We start from the raw sequence: 16,798 nt of genomic DNA on the forward strand, positions 1-16,798 counted from the left end.
AAGAATACCTTCTCAATGAGGCATGTTTCTCTTCAGAGATTACAGCATCAGTTGATCAAAGTCCCCTGGAAATAGCTTTTGGCAACTCTGAGGTTCTCTGTAACTCTTCTTTGACTCGAACAGGGCGGCTCTGGGCTGGGAGCAGCAGCCGTCCTGCCTTTGGGGGCTGAGGAGCCAGACGTGGGGACAGAGAGGTGTCCCGGGTGTCCGCTGACCGCTCCGCCAGCCCTGCGGCCTCACATTGGTTTGGGGTTGGCTTGGTTGGAAATGATTTTGCTGCTCCAGAAAATTGATTGTGGAGCACAGGCTGGCTCCCTCTGTCCAAGTAATGCAATACAGGCATCTTCTAAACTTAAACAAGCCTCTGGCAACGCTGGTGAAATGTATTGTCGTCGCTCCGTGTCCTGACGGCCTCCGTAGAGTTGAGGAATGTTTGGACCTCGGCCCCTGAGCCCTTTCTGGTTTAAGTTTAATGAGAGTTCGGGCAATCCAAGCGTCTACCTGGCAGTGGGGAAGAGACGCTGCACGTTAATTATTGCTAAGCCGCACTGTCTCCTTCCAGCCCTACGTACAGACCTACACATTTGTATACATTTTATATGGTCTATTTCCATTATAAATTGCCCATAAATTAAATACAGATTTTCTTGGGAACATCTTAAAAAAAGAGGAAAAGATCTGTGTGATACATGTTTCTGGTATTGGAGGTGACGTGGCTGGCGAGGGGGAGGGCGGCCCCGCGCACGGACTCCCCAACATGGAGGTCACGCGTCTGGGTTAAGGCAACCTGAGTTGTGTGTGAACGGATGTGCCGTGTGCCTTTGCTCCATCTTTTGTGTGTGAGCTGCACGTCGCGATTACGAAAGGATGGAGACTGATTGATTGACCTAGACAGGCTGGCGCAGGTCCATGGCAGGACAGGAGGACAGTGAGGGCTGTGAGTGCTCTCTTCTCTTCTCCAAAGAGAAGGCTGAGTTGGTTGTGATGGTCTCCAGGAGAGCCGTCTCAGCCCTGGGTGGCGATGCCCTGGGGAGTGGTCTTCACTGTGAGGCGTGTTGCCACCATAATCTGTTGCTAATAATCAAGTACCAATGTACCTTAAGAAAGAAATTAGAGCAGATTCAAGGTCCATCTCTAAAATGTCCTTCTTATTGTCTTGCATTCCCAGTTCTGCATCGGGTGGAGAGCTAAGGGTGGCGTTTACCTAGACTCTGTAGAATTGTGGCCATCCTGAAGCCCATACCATCTGTGCCCAGCCTTTGCTACCTCAGGGCCTTTGCACCTACTGCTCCCGCTGCATGGCTTGCTTGCTCCCTCTGTGCTTAGGTCTTTACTCAATGAGGCCTTCTCTGACCACTCTATTTAAAAACGTACCCTGAGGACTTCTCCCTCCCTTGCTTGCTTTATTTACTTATTTTTCTACTTATCTCTATTTGACATACTGTGTATTTTACTTATTATTATGAGCAACAATAGGTATAGGGTCTATGAGGCAGGGGCTTTTGTCTCTTTCATGCTCTGCTCTGCACCAGTGCCTGGCACCTGGAGCTCAGTAAATGTGTTGAATGAGTGCATGAGTGGATGCCCCTGGATATGCATTCGGAGGTCATCAGTTACATGTTATAGAGGAAAAAAATGTTGCCAAAAACTGCTTTAAGAGACTAGACTTGAGCCAGTTAGCTGAAATTATAAAAAGGCAGATTCTAGTCTAGTAAAAAAACTTTCAAAGAAATGCAAATTTCAACCAGGGAATGAGCTGACTTCCAGGGCGAGACGCTCCTGGAGGAAGTGTTTAAGACAAGGGAGGATGGCTGCTTGTCAGGGAGGCTGTGGAGAGGACCCATGCCTGGGGTGGGGCGGGGGGAGATTTTATGACCACAGATACCCTTTCGCTTCTCCTCTGCGATTCTGTTCAAGGCCATAAATTGTTCTGTCCTGGGCTCTCCCAAAATTCAGGGCTCTTGACTCTAGGTGTTTTTGGGGTTCAGACGATTCCGGGGCTTGTCCTGGATCGAACAGCGCTGGCTGGGCCAGGCCCCCAGGATACTGTCATCCTGCCACGGCTGGGGTGGCCTCCGGCCCTCCAGCAGGTGGTCTGGCCCTGGTGGTCTCTGGGCTGCCTTTCTCATGGTCTACTGGACCTTTCCCAAGGGTCCAATGGTGCGGCAAGTTAATTTGTTCCCAAATGAGGTAACAGTTTTCGTTTCTTTATTCTCATTCAAGTAACCATTGTGTGTTGTGCCCTCTCCTCGAGTCTGCTCTGGTTGTTAGGGCCCCATCCCCCAGGCACTGGACTCGAAACTCTCCCTCTCCCTTCCCACGTCCCGCCAGCCCTAGCTCAGACCCTCTCAGCTATGTGCAGAAGGGTTGTGTGCAGACTGGGCATTCAGGATGCCCAGTAGGACATCCGGGCCCGGGTTCTGCAGCTTAGAGCTTAGGCGGTAGATGAGAGAGTTTCTAGTAGGGCTTCACTAGGGGGGCTTGAGGGGCTCAGCCAGAGTCATGCATGGGGGCAAGATGAAGCAGGCTCCATGAGGACCTGGGGTTGCCGAGCCGGGAGCTGAGGAGCCTGCTGGTGGATGAGGTGCTGGATGCCAGGCCCCGCAGGTGCACAGGAAGGACCAGAACCACCTCCGCTCCCATGGGAGCCCCTTCAGATCTCCCAGAGCTGGGATGCAAAGTGTAGCAAATGCCATCAGAGGGACCAGTTACTGGGGCACTCCCAGGTCCTGGGCTCCATTCCAGACCAGCTGAGTGACCTTGGACAAGTCGCTTGATCTCTCTTCTTGCAGTTTCCTCATCTTCAGAGTGGGGACCAGCCTCTCCTCATGAGCTGATTCTTTCAATGTTAGATGGGGGACTTTTTCTTTTCATTGTATAACTTTGTGTGCTATTTGATTTTTTAACTCTCTGTAGGCATCATTTTTGTTTTTTTTTTTGGTGAAGAAGATTGTCCCTGAGCTGACAACTGTGCCAATCTTCCTCTATTTTGTATGTGGGATGCAACCACAGCATGACTTTACGAGTAATGTGTAGGTCTGTGCCCGCGACCTGAACCTGTGAATCCTGGGCCACCAAAGCAGAGTCATGAACTTAACCATTATGCCACCGGGCTAACCCCCATTTTTAAATTTTAATAACAAAATAGACATTTGGAAAAAGTATATGAAACGCTATGTGAGTATATCAGTCTTCACTCTACATCCTGGTGATAAATGGCTCTGGGAACCCCGTGTTTCTGGCCAAGTCCTTCTTCTGAGGCCGTGACACCCAGGCCTTCACAGACGTGGAAGAACCCCCTGTGTTGGAGCTTGGAGGAACGTGCATGAGGGGAGCTCCTCCGTTCCAACCCGGGGCCCCTGGGGCAGTTGGAAACAACCAGGAGACCCTTGGCTTCACGGCCCTGGGTGGCGGATGAAGTCTTCCCCACTTGGGTTTCATAAATTATTCTGTGGGGTCCATTAGAGCTGGGCGGGGAGCAGCAGAGTAATTTTACGGGTGATTTACACATGGCCTTTGTCCGAGATTCCACATGTTGCCAGCTGGATGGCGGCTTCTGGCTGCTTCCACAGGGAAGCCCGGGCCTGGAGCAGCCCCGTTGGTGTGAAATCGCACCACAGTGACCTGGGCAGAGGGCTTCGAGACCCTCCACAAGGAGGTCAGCTCCAGAAAAGCCAGAGAGGAGGTAAAGGTGCAGCCCCGTGTCCCCATCTCTTCTTGGAGGACTTGTTCAGTCCCCCAAGGCTGTGGTGACTTGTCCCACTTGGGCAGGGGTCCTCTCAGGAAGAATCATGATTTTGGAGCCAGCAGTGCCTTTGAGATGTTAGAACTCAACTTTGGATTTTACTGTGGAAGAAACAGGCTCCGTGCTAGAGGGGAGCCTTGCGGGCAGTCAGGTAGCAGGTCAGTGGTGGGGCCGAGGCCAGCCCTCTTTCCCCCACCTCATCTTGCCTCTTTGGACCGAGGAGAGGGGGCTAAGATTGGGAGAGATTGGTGTCTCTCTCTGCCCAGCAGGGCAGTCTTCTGGAGACTCTGAGCGTGTGGGGCCCTGCTCCTCCTGCCTGTGGAGGGTGCCTGAGCCATTGGTTGCCTTCCCGCCTGAGACTTCCCTTTCCTCTCCCTCAGCACAGAGCCTGGTGCTGCTGAGACATCTTGCTTGCTCCCCTGAGGCTGCCAGGTGAAGCCCAGGGGTTGGCAGAGAGCTTGGCACTCGTGACCTCTCTCCTTGGCATGGGCGTGTGAGAATGACCCATCCCTCACACATTCTGTGGATGGCAGCAGCTGGGAGGAGGGCGCTGGGTCTGAACCTCATGTCCAGACCTCCTGGGCCACCAGAGGGCTGAGCTCATGGCTTCTGCTCCACTTATGTCCCATCTGACATGGGGTGTGGGGGAGGCCTGGCTTCTGGGGTGCACATGTGCTACTCACTGGCCATATGACCCGCTGGGCTTTTCCAGGAGCTACTGCTTCTCCTGGGAGCATTTTAGGAACAGAGTGACTCAGCCTCGAGGGCACAGAGACCCCATGTGATGCTGTCGCTCCTGCCTAAGCCTCTGTCTTGTTGCCTCCCCACCTTGTGGGTGTCTGTGCTTAGAAGAGGCTCACACTATTGTCATATTGGAACTCTTCATAAGTTTTGAACAAGAGGACCCACATTTTCAATCTGCCCCGGGCCCCTGAATTATGCAGCTGGTCCTGTCCCCACCCCCACCTAGTCTCCCCCACCCTTCACCTAGCTCAGACGGATGACTGGGGAAGACTGAGGAGGGGGCAGAGCAGAGGGCATTTCCTAATGGTGGGGGGTAGTTGTGGCTGGGATGGGACAGGGCAGGATTGACCTTCAGTGACCTTGAATTTGGTAAAGTTCCTTTTGAAACCCCCAGGCCCTGCTTTCTGTGGCTTTTCTCCCTGGTTCTCCATTCAGGCTCTCTATATTCTGCTAATTTCTGACCCCTCCCTGCCAAACTCCTGTTTTCGGCACAGGTTTTATGGGGTTGGCCTTGTAGAGTCAGGATAGGCTGGGTTAGGCAGCAAATTAACCTGAAGTCCCAATGGTTTAATGCAATGTTTTATTTCTTGCTTGTGCTTCCTGTCCATCACAGATCGGGGGCAGAGATTCTGTTCCACGCAGTCACTCAACGTCCTCAGCCAATGGAGTCTCTGTCACTTATAGCTGTGCCATGTGGAGCACATGGTCTGTCTTGATTGCTGTGGTAGAAGAAAGGGGTAAAGGAGGCTCCCCCACCTGCTCTTTATTCTTCAGCTTGGAAGTGACACACGTCACTTCCGCTCATAGCCTGTTGGCCAGAATTAGTTCTGGGACCCCATCTCACTGCAAGGGGGCTGGAACATGGGGTCTTCTACTTCTAGGAAGAAGAAAAGAAACAGATATTGGTGAGCGTGGGGTATATCTGGTAAAGTGGCCCCATAAACTTTTGTTGAATAGATGACCAAAGAGAAGCAAGGAAAAATGCCAAACCCACATCTCTTCATCTAGGGAGAGTTGTGTTTAATCTTTACCTGGGAGTTTTTCAGGTGTTTATTGATGGCTTCCTAAATGCAAAGCCCTCAGCCAGATCCTACAGTTCCCTTGTGGAAGAAAGACTCTACCCATCCCTGGTCGTGGGGTCTGGAATGCAGGTGAGCCAGGGCTTCCCTGGAGGCATACGGGATGTGTCAGGTTGAGCAGAGTCACAGCAGAAGAGATGATAAAAAGTGGGTGCTTGGGATTTGCGGGTGTGGACTGCTGGCAAACTTTCAGTTCGACAAATTTAAAAACAAGTCTAACTAGCGTGAATTTGATCCATGTCATTTGGGTGTACAAAATGTCGCATTTAGTTTTCTAAATCAAATTTGGCTCAGTCTCCTGCCTTCTGACTGCTGGGATGTCCAATCTCCATCATTATTTGTGTCCCTCATTCCTGGCATCCTCCTCCTCTTCTCTTTTCCATCATTTCTGCGGGGATGAACAAGAATGAGCTATAGAAAAGCAGGCTGTGGTCTCCTTTTAGCCATTTCTACTTGCCCAGGACTCTGTGGTCCATTTGGGATGGGAAGTCCTCGGGTAGCAAATGCCCTCTGTGCTGCCCTCAGAATGGGGGCCCCGCTGTAGCTCAGGAGACTGTGACTCTCGGTGCCCGGTGTCGTGAAGCACATCTTGCAGCCTACAGCTAAGGTGGGTCATTTTCCGAGCCCCCTCATCCCAGACCCCTGGTCTGAACCCCATGGTCTGTGAAACGTCCTGGCTCCTGGCCCCAGGGCCACTTGATTGGGGTGCCTGCATGCCTGCCTATCTCTGCCGACACTCAGAGGCATTAGCCATCAGCCACAATATAGCCAGCAGATTTAATTGTGAGTTACCTCATTTCGTTCACATTTACATGGCCAAAGCCCATCGCAGACAAAACACCAATAAAAGCCCAGGCCCAGAGAAACGCAGGGCTGCAGAGCAGAGGAAGCGGGACTGTTCTTATGGTCCAAAACTTGTGTCCTTTTTTTTCCTTTTTTGGCAGAAGAGAAAATGAAATAAATTTAAAAACAATGTACAGTCCACATTTGATTGCTGTAGAATGTGTATGGCCTTCAGCTGCTTCCAGCGAATTATTCATGATCTGTTCGGGCATTAGCTAGACGCTGACACCATGTCTCCTCCTTACACTGACTCAGCTCCCGCTGGGCCCTGCCGGGGCCTTCTGGCTTGAGGCCTTGAAGGATTCCATACCTGAGCCAGGTAACCCCCCTTAGGAGCAACGCTCCGCTCAAGTCCACGGGTGGGCTCAGGTAAGTGAAGCATTTGCACGGCCTCCTGGTGGGCCCCCAAACTGGGCTGGATGACGTGGGGGCCATCAATCTGTCCTGGGAACAGTCTAGCATAGGTACCTGCCCAGCTCCCAGGCACCCTGGCCAGGCCTGGATTGCGTGTGGTTTCCATCCATGGAAAAAGCCCATCAATTTGCATTTCTTATGGCTCGCGACTGTGGCGTGATTGCCCCTCACCTCTCACTTTCAGTGTTCTCATGTAACACCTTTTACCCTAAAGCAGGCCTAAAGCTCGGGTGCACTGGATGGAAAGAACTCTGGCCAGACAGTCAGGAGATCCCACAACCCATTCTGTGGACTTTGCCAATTCCCTCTCTCCTCAGGCCCCGGTTTTACATTCTCTTTTAAAAACCAAAGAGTTTCCAAAAAAAAATTTATTTGAAGATCTATGGGAGCCTTTCTTCAAACAAAAAGCCCCTTATATAGAATAGATGACCTCAGAATCATTCTTTTGGGAAAGAGTGAGGCAGGGAGAATGCTGCTGATGCCCCTGGCCCTTGCTTGTCCCTACAGTCAACTCCTCCAGCACTCCTGTAAGGACTCTGTGAAGCCCCCAGGGTTCCATCAAGCATAGTCTGAAAACCACCAGGGTGGGTCATCTGTAAGGACGAGGCGATATCTGACGTTCTGATTCTTACTCCATCCCCACCTCAACAAAACAAAATAAAACCAAAATAGCTACAGAGCTCCCATAAGACCCAACAATTAAGGCAGGGTGGGGGCCAGTGTCTTCATGAGGGCTTCCTCTTTCTCCTCTTTGGTTTGAGGCACTAATGGTTGACCACTGGACTGCCTCCCCTGTCAGCCAAGCGGGTTTATTCAGGCCTTTGGGGAGCCCACCCTCTTCTGGTCACCCCTCCACTGACCTGGGGGAGGTGGCAGAGCTCCCTGTGACCTGGGGGGGGAGGGCCTCAGTCCTCGAGACACTCGGGATGGAACTCTTTGGGGTGTTCTGTTAAGGTTTCCCACCTCCTCCACCGAGGCTTCTAAACCACTTCCGCAGGAGTGGCTGAAGGGGCGAGGTGAAGGTGGGGGTGCTGGCGGTTGGGGAGTTAGGAAGGTGTAATTGTTCTCTTCAAATTCTAGTTGGGCAGGACCCATCTGCTGAGTTCATAATAGATGATTAATAAATATTTGTGGAGTAATGAAGGCGTGGTGGGGGAAATAGGAAGGCAGATTTCAACACATGGAAGAAAATTTCTAGATTGCAATCATTTGTGAGTCCGGGTCACGGCCGTGTTGATTCAGTGGTTGGTGGTCCTGTGGCAGAGGCTCTAGAGTCAGAACACTAGATGGGGCTTGGACTAGAGTGACCCCAGTGTCCCACCCCCAGCATGGAGGCCTTAAAATCCAGAGAAGAAAAATGGCCCATTATGGCTATGGCAAGTTCCAGACAAAGTGACTTTCTTTGTCCCGGTAAAGCTGTCTTCCTTGTTCCCAATTAGCCTGGTAAGGACCAGCCTGGGGAAATCTCCGCTTGTTAATGGCTTGGAGACTGTGCGGACAGAGATGTGTGCGTCCTGGGAGGCTCAGCCTGGAATGCTTCGCTGCAGGTGCCAGTCAAGGGTAGCACGCCGTTGGGTGGCCTAGTTCCCTCACTGGGTCAGTGCAGTAGACCTTGCTTTGCTAGGCTCACATTGCAAGTGAGTTTGCAATTTCTGGGTTGGGGAAGGATGCCTGATGTTTTAGCTTGGCTCTCCCTGGCTGGGGAGTTGCAGCTAAGTTGTTGGACATACCTAGGAAATATCCTTTCTGAACCTCATAAAAGCAACCGGCTTCTTACTATGTGATGTTTGGGGTTGTCCATCAGTGCCCTGAACCTTTGTTAGAGCTGCGCTCTAATCAGCTGGTGGCCTCACAGATACCTGGGTCTGGGAAAGACCTCAAAGCCACCTCCTTCCTCCCTTACCCACTAGAGAAATTCCTAGTGCTTCCTTGGGCAGGTGGTCATCCTCTGCTGTGATCCATCTTGGAGTTACCACCTTTTGAGATGGCCCAGTGCACTCTGAGCTGAGAAGACAGATATGGAAGCATCTTGGAACCTGAAAAGTGCTCTGATATGGCAGGTATGATACCTGTAACCTCCCAATAACCTGTAGCTGCCCCCAGGTCCTGGCTCCACCTTCTGGGACCATGAAGCCTGCGTGCGCCCTCTGACCTGGGAAAGCCCTTCAGGATCCATAGACAGCAAGGGGCCTGCCCAGGCCCTCCACCACACCTGGGACTGCATGATGCTGTGAATCAGGATTCTCTCCTCCTCTTCTCAGGGAGGGCCACCAAGGCCACCAAATAAGGAGGGGCCTCCCCTCTTGGTACTGCTGTTGTGACAAGACTGGGGCACAAAGGGAAGGCTGGTGCAGGCTTTGGACTCTAACTGGAGGGAGTGGCTCTTCCTGCAGCCCCTGGAATCTTGGGCTCCACCTGGACCTGGCCCTGGAAGGAGCTGAGGGGATGTGTTCCCATCCATGGGGGCAGTCTTTCCAGCTTGGGCCGGATCTCCAAAGCATCATTGGGACAAATGATTGGGAAGCTGCTAGTGCTTTGCTCAGAGTGGTGGAAGAAAGTGGGAGTGAGAAGGGGCAGAGCTCAGCATTTATTAAACTCCTATTGCGTGCTGGATTCTTTTACTTAGTGTCCTATTTAGCACTCACCTAACTCGGTAGGCTAGTGGTGGTCTTGTTTCACCAGTAATGATGCTAGTCTTAGAGAAGTCGGTGTTGAGCCTTGGCCACGGGGGAGTTTGAACCGAACTCAGGACCACTTCTCTCCAAACCTGTGTTCTCAGTTGCCAGACCAGCCTAGCTTCATGGTCCAGCTCTGCCCTGCTTTGGATAGGCCTGTCTTCCACTCTCTGGGCCTCAGTTTCCCATTTGGAAAAAGAGTATTGGACTACAGTCTCTTCTAGAACCATCGTCTGTGAATCTCACCCTGGAGTTTTTGTGAAAGTGAGTATAGCTGAGAGGTATTGAGGGAAGGAGAAGGCCCATCTGACTGGATGACAGCATGTTCTAGGACTTCCTGGTCTGGGGAACAGCCAGTTGTAGGATTTGACTCTTTCCTCTGACACCATCAGTGTGTGTCCCAATCATAAAATGAACTTCAGCATCCCTGTTCTCACTGCACCTCTCTCCTTAGCCAGAGTTGGGGTGGGGACCTTGCCCTTGGGGAATGCCCTGGCTGGCTCACCCTTTGCGCCCACAATGGGTCTCCTCGTTGCAGTGTTGCTTATAGACTGAGCCCCAGGAATTTTCCACCATCCAGGCTGAACCCCAGGACAGAGTCAATGAGCTGACTTGCAGCCTGTGAGCGGAAGTGTGAGAAGGCTGGGCCTCTGGGGAGCAGGCACTCCTGGCTGGGAAAGAAGACACTGTCAGGCTGGGTTTGGCTCAGAAGCCAGGAAACATGGCCTCTGATCAACTCTCAGGAAAGGATATCCTTGTGAGAACCCTTTAGTGGGAAAATGCATCTTGGTGCTAGACTCTGGCTGGCTTTAAGCCTTCACTGGCTTTAGGATAACACTTAGATACAAGCCACCAGTAGAGGGAGGAGCCCACATGAGCCATTTGGTCCCTGCCCCTCCTTTTACTTCCCAGAGTTCTTCCCTGACCTCCAACAGAGGGACATTGCTGGAGCTCTCGGGGGATACTTCTTCCTCTTTGTGTGTCTGAGGGCTTTGGTGTTTAATGGGCACAGGTTTACTGTCGCAGACACATACCTGGGGCACAGGCATCAGCTGTAAACCCCATCACAGCCCAGGGTCTCAGTTAAACACGGACCCTCTCTTGCAGACAGCTGTCCTGTGAGGAACAGATGCACCTGCTTTAACTCTGTACCTGACTGGGGAAGAGGGACATTAACTCTTGGCATCACTAAAATGACCTTTCATTATGGTGGACTTCTCAGGAGAGAGAGAGATAGTGTGTTGTGTGTGTGTATAGCAAGAGTCCATGTACTGGTTCAACATCTAATTCACAGGTGGTTTGGAAGTCAAGGGTGTCCCAGCTGTAGGCAGAGGCTGAGCTCACAGGGACGTGCCTCTCCAGCTTGTAAGGACTGTAGCCCACGTATATGTTTGTGAGCCAGTGTGTGCGGAGGTGACACCCACGGGTGACTGGCTGTGTGTGGGGCTGTCCACATTGTCATCCACACCTGTGGACACACGTCCAGTCCCAAGGCTTCCATTCAGACTTTGACTCCTAGTCCCATTTGTCACCACGTCTCTGTTGTGCGTGATTCTCTGCAGAGCTTTCTTCTGGTTCAGTGGGGAGATGTTACCCAGTAGGAGTAGCTTCCTTGGAGGCTGCACAAGGCTCCTGTGTTGGGGCCTCTCTTGTGGCCACCAGCCAGCCCCAGGACAGAGGGAAGGGGCTTTGAAAAGGCTCTCGACTGTTGGCTGTCCAATATACCTGAAAGGACACCAGCCTGATGAGTGAAGTTGTAGTAAATCAAGACCATGTGGCCGGCTTCCCCTTGAGATGCTCCCAATTACAGAAATCGGAGGGTGAGGAACATTTTTGGCAATCGGCCCTGAAGCCTCTCATATCCCCTTGTTTTTTGCTCTTCATCCCCTAAATCTGAAAGAGTCATATGGTTTATTTTTAAAACAGAAACAGCCCTGGACTCCCATGTCTCTGTGGCTAAGAACATCTCTTGCGATCATTCAGGTCTAGCCTAGGGGCAGACGCAGCCCTGGAGAATTCCGTGTCATGAGGATTGGAGTCAGGGGAGGCGGAAGCGAGGGCATCTTTCGTGCTTATAGTGGGTCGATGATGTGGGCAATCCTAGCATTTGTGTACTATGGCTCTGGGAAGGACAAACTGAAGCCCAAGAGGAGGAGGAGCTGGCTCAGCATCCTCAAGGGAAGCAGTCGCAGGTTGGCTCCTGCTCTCAGGTCTCCTGCTTTCAATTCAGGCTTTCTATTGAGGAGTCTGAGGTTTGAAGGTTGGGTTGAGGTTTGGTTTAAAAAAGAAACGCCTTAGAGAAAGAAGTGAGAGGAGAGTCCTTAGGTTAGAGAAATGGGAAAGGGAATTCTGGGTTGATGGAGAGAGAGAAAGTCTAAATGATCAGAGGAATTTGCTTATCAAGATGTGAGAGGATTGTGGGATCTTAAGTAGGGGAGGAGTCAGGAAGTATTTGGATCAAGCCCGGGGCAAGAAGATCGAATTTTAACTCCATCAAATGGCTGTTTCTGAGAGGAGGAAGGCTGCCGTGGTCTGGGACCCTGCTCCATGGCAGTTTGCCTCATGGGGAGCCTGGGAGCCTGGCACTCTCATTGGGGGGATGTTGGGTTGTTAAACAGACATGCTTTTGCCCCACTGTTCAGGAATGTGCTCAGACTTGACAGTTTGATTGGAAACAAGAGGCATATGAGCTTGGGAACATTCCTGGTTCTTTTTAAATTGTGCTTTGCTCTCCAGCAAAGGAAGTGGGTGAGCTGGGGAAGCACCCTGGACCCCAGGGCTTGAGTTGGAGCTCTGCAACTTCCTCTCCCCATGACCAGGGTCACGTCTCTCCCCTTCCTGAGGCCTTCATATCTTCATCAGTTGGTGATGACGGCCCTTCTTGCCCATGATGGGTCCAGTTGTTTTCTCTGTCCAGCTCTCCTTCCCTTGTTCTTCTGATAATGGTTCTCCTTTCTTTGAGGGAGGACCTGTCCTCCATGTTAATTGAGTGGTCTTACAGGAGGCTGTCAACTATGTTCACTCTTATCCCACCTCTGTCCATGATCACAACAGAGTCAATCGATTTATCTCAACCTTCTGGCCATAGTCATTTGACAAGACTGTGTTATAAAAGAATATGGCCAGAACGGTTCCTGAACACATGTGAGGCACCCCCTGGGGAAATTCTCACCAAGAAATAACTTAGGAAGCCTTGGTGGGGGTGGGGGTGGGGGTGGGTGCTGAGTCCCTGTGGAGTAGGTGGTAGCTAAGAGCCATCATACTGTTGTTAATGTGACCAGATGTCTGCCGTGGACTTGTGAGGCCTGAGATGGGATTGAGCTATAATAGGGTTGTACCCATTTGGCTCTTTTGCTTTCCAGGAAGAGAAATCCCAATCCAAACTACCTTAAGCAACAAGAGAACTTATTAGCTCACTTCTCTGAAAAGAGCAGAGTTCTTGTAAAAAACATCGTAAGAAAAATTTTGGACTTTATTCCAAGACTAATGTGAAGACTTGTAAACAGTGGAATGACATGATCCAGTTTGTGTTTTAGAAAGACTGGGAATGGACTGGAGGGGCCACACCAAAGGCGGGAGACCAGATAGGAGGCTGTTGTTGAGATGCAGCTGGATGATGGCAGCACGCACTGGGGTAAGTGTAGTGTGGGTGGAAAGAAGTGGACAGATGCTAGGTAGTTAGGAGGGAGCAAGGACTGAGTCAGTTTCAGTTTTTGATTGGGTTGGAGGATGAGGGCAAAGAATGGGTCAAAGGCCAGCAACTGGGTTCTGATTCAGGCAAATAGGAAGATGGAGACACCAAACACTGAGACAGGAATCATCACAGCAGAACCATGTTGGGGAATGGTGAGATGATGGGTATCTGGACACCTTGGATGGGACATCCAAGTGGAGAACTGGAAAGCCTGGCCTTATATTCTGGAGCGAGATCTTGATAGGAGATATTGATTTGAGAATTATCAATATATAAGTTAATTCAACCCATGCAGTGGGTGGTATAGGTCAGAGAGAAGGATCCAGAAAATGGAAAAGTTTTATGATGCCATCTATCCCATCAGGACCACAGCATTTAGGAGCTGGGCAGAAGATGAATAGGTCACAGTGGAGAATGAGAAGGAGAACTTGAGAAGGTAGGAGGAAAAGAGAAGTGGTGTCGTGGATATCAAGGTCACTGGTGGTTTCAAGAAGAAAGAGGTGCTCAGTTTTGTCAATTGTGGATGAAGACTCAGAAGCGCCAGTTTCATTTAGTAATTGGTAAGAATATTTTTAAGAAAATGGTGGTGGCAGAAGTTAAGTTGGAGGGGCTAAAGAGTAAATGGGAATGCAGGAGTGAAGATAACTCTCTTAAGAAGTCTAAGTAGCCATGAGCGTGCCTATCACCAAGATTGTGGTCTTGAAAAACCATTTCCCATTAAAACAAATCAAGGCTTCTAGGAGAAATGGCTAATTCTGGGTTTGGGACAGGAAATATAAAAGATACACCTGGAACATCTTGCCATACCAGATAGCAAGGAAGCTATCAAAGACTATAAGCCTGTGGCAAAGGGACTCAGGAGCCAATCTGAAGAAGCTTTCACTGGCCAAAGCTAAGAATCCATGAGTTCATAATAATACTTAAGAAAAAACAAACCCGCAAAGCTACTTGGTCACTTTGGGAGGATGTTAGAAAAGAAATTCATTATCTTACCACTGGGTAAAGATAAGGAAAGAATCAAGTATTTATCTTGCCTTTTCTATATCAACTATGCCTCCACATCACCAAGTTGTAAAAGAGGAGATGCATTGTTTATAGAAGTATTCCAGCTAAGAAAGGAAATGACAGAATGAAGATCTAGGCATTGAGCATCAGTGGCTGCTAACATCACAAAAAGAGACAACCAGACATTAAACATTTCCTGATGAAGGTAATGCTACCACCTATAGCCTTGCCAAATGGATCAGACCTGAGCCTGATCATGCCTCTGGATCCAGCTGCCAATACACAGGAAAACAGGACAGAGGAACATGTTGAACTTCGCCAAGAGTAAGCAATCAGCAAAATCCAGACTGTGAGAAACTGCAGGTGGAATCACCAAGGTTCTTTAACTGATACATTGTAAGGAAAAGGAAAAGAAAGGGATCAGGTGGAACCTGTAGATAATAAACTCTTAGAAAACAAATGAACCACGGGCAAGGCTAAGCTATCGTGTCTAGGGATACACCTTTGATGGTATGACTACAAAGACATACAATAAAGTGATGGCTATGAAAGTCAAAGTGGTGATTACTTTTAGGGGAAGAGGAAATTATGATTGAGATGGAGCACCTGGAGGGCTTCCAAAGTGGCAAGAAAAATACTATTTCTTGAACATCTTGATGAAGTTATTCACTTTGTGATAATTCATTAAATTATACATTTACACGGTTTTTCTGTATCTGTCTTTTATTTTGCAATAAAAAAGGTCAAACATGTCTGACTATGAACTGGAGAAAAGAGTTTGAGGAGAGTTGGGGTGGTACCTGGGGGCTGAGGAAGGTTGTTTTGTTTTTGTTTGTTTAAAGTTGGGCAGATTTGAGCCTGTTTAAGGACTGAGGGAAAGGAATCAATAGCAAGAGAGGAGCTGGGGACAACAGAGGGAGCAGATAGTCAACAGAACAGACGCCTAAGGAGGAAGCAGATAGGAGGAAGAATATGTGGAAGGATCAGCCTTGGGCAAGAGAAGGACACCTCCCATTTTAGTGGGAGAGAGAAGTATAGAGGGGACAATCGGTAGGTTTGGTGGTAAGCATCTGGCAAACTTCCTGTCTAATGGCAGCTATCTCTTCTGTGAAGTAGTGTGTGAAGTCATCTCCCTGGAGTGAGAGGTGAAAGAGCCTGGGGGTAGAGTCAGAGGTTTGAGAGTGGAGAAGATTTGAACCAGCTCTCCAGGGAAATGAGGGCAGTGCTGGGTAAGTTGGTGACCAGACATCTACAGTGACTCCAAAACTAGGGTTGAGTCAATTTCTTCAGTAGGGTTTAGCTGCCTAGATTTAGGCATAGGGAATTAATTAGACATGTCAAAATAATCCAGGGTTGCAGTTTTGTTGGGTGGATGTGGTGGAACATCAATGGGACAAGGGTTTGATGTGGGATATTGGCAAGAGAGGGATTGCAGAGTTAAACCATGGAATTTCAGGTGGGTGGGGTGAGAAGTAAAGAGTAGAAGGAAGAAGGGAGAGAGGGAGAAAACCAAACAGATAAGGGCAGAAAGTACCTGTATGGCTGAAGAATTCATAGAACAGGAGGAACATACTTATATAGCAATAGTGCTCAAAAATGAGTGAGTTGGAAGGAGACAAGATTGTGGGAGAAACCAGGGTGACTGAATTCAAGATTTCAGAGTTGGAGGAGGACAGATGCGGACAAGGTCTAGTGTGTAACAATAGGAATGATGATTAAGGTGGAGTGGAGGCAAAGGTCAGTGTTGATTCGAAGGTCAAGGAAGTTAGAAGAAGCCTGGGTGTTGGGTGTAGACGTTGAGGTCACCTAGGGACTTTGGTTGGTGGAGGTAATTGTTCACCTGACATTGAAGTTTTTGATGAATGAACAGTGATAGAGAGTGGTAGTGGGAAATTGCTTGAAGGTATGAGCATCCAAAGAGATGGGATTTGTACAGAGTGAAGAAGTTATTGCTTCGGAAGAGCCTGAGATCAAGGAAGATGTCAATTCCACCTCTTGATCTTGAAGATAAGCAGCTTCCTCTAGAGGATGCGGCAGGGGAAGTGCTATTCTTAGGGGTGGGGAACCATGTGCCCCTTACTGTTCCCAGATGAACACAGCCTTGGGGCTAGACACTCTTACTGGAGAACAAGTCTAGCCAAGTGTGGTCAGCCCTTTGAACATCTGCCATGGATACACTGTTCCCAGCACCTGCCTGACATCTCCTCTGTGCTTTTGCCAATGGCCAGGCCCCCCAGAAGTCCCTGCACAATGTTCCTGCATGTTTGATGTCCCTGAAAGAAAAGGGAACACATAATCATGATTTTAAAATAAACAGCAGAAGACAAAGTATTTTGGTTCTTGGCTCTGCCCTATGCTGGTGAAGTCATCTCTCTGGGCGGACTCTTGCCACGGCGCCCTTGGAGGCCTTTGAGGTTTGGCAAGGACTGGGCTATGTCGGCAGGAGGCTGGGCCTGTTCACAGAGGACAAACCTCCATTTCAACCACAGTCATGACGAGGCTACAGCGAGAACTGGGGCTGGGAGAGCCCTGCCCTGGGCTTTCCCTTAGCTTATCTCTCTGCCTCTCTGTCTTCCCATCTTTTCTGTCTTTGGGGATG

This window comes from Equus przewalskii, chromosome 14 (genome assembly GCF_037783145.1).
Source record: "Equus przewalskii isolate Varuska chromosome 14, EquPr2, whole genome shotgun sequence".
NCBI lineage: Eukaryota > Metazoa > Chordata > Mammalia > Perissodactyla > Equidae > Equus > Equus przewalskii.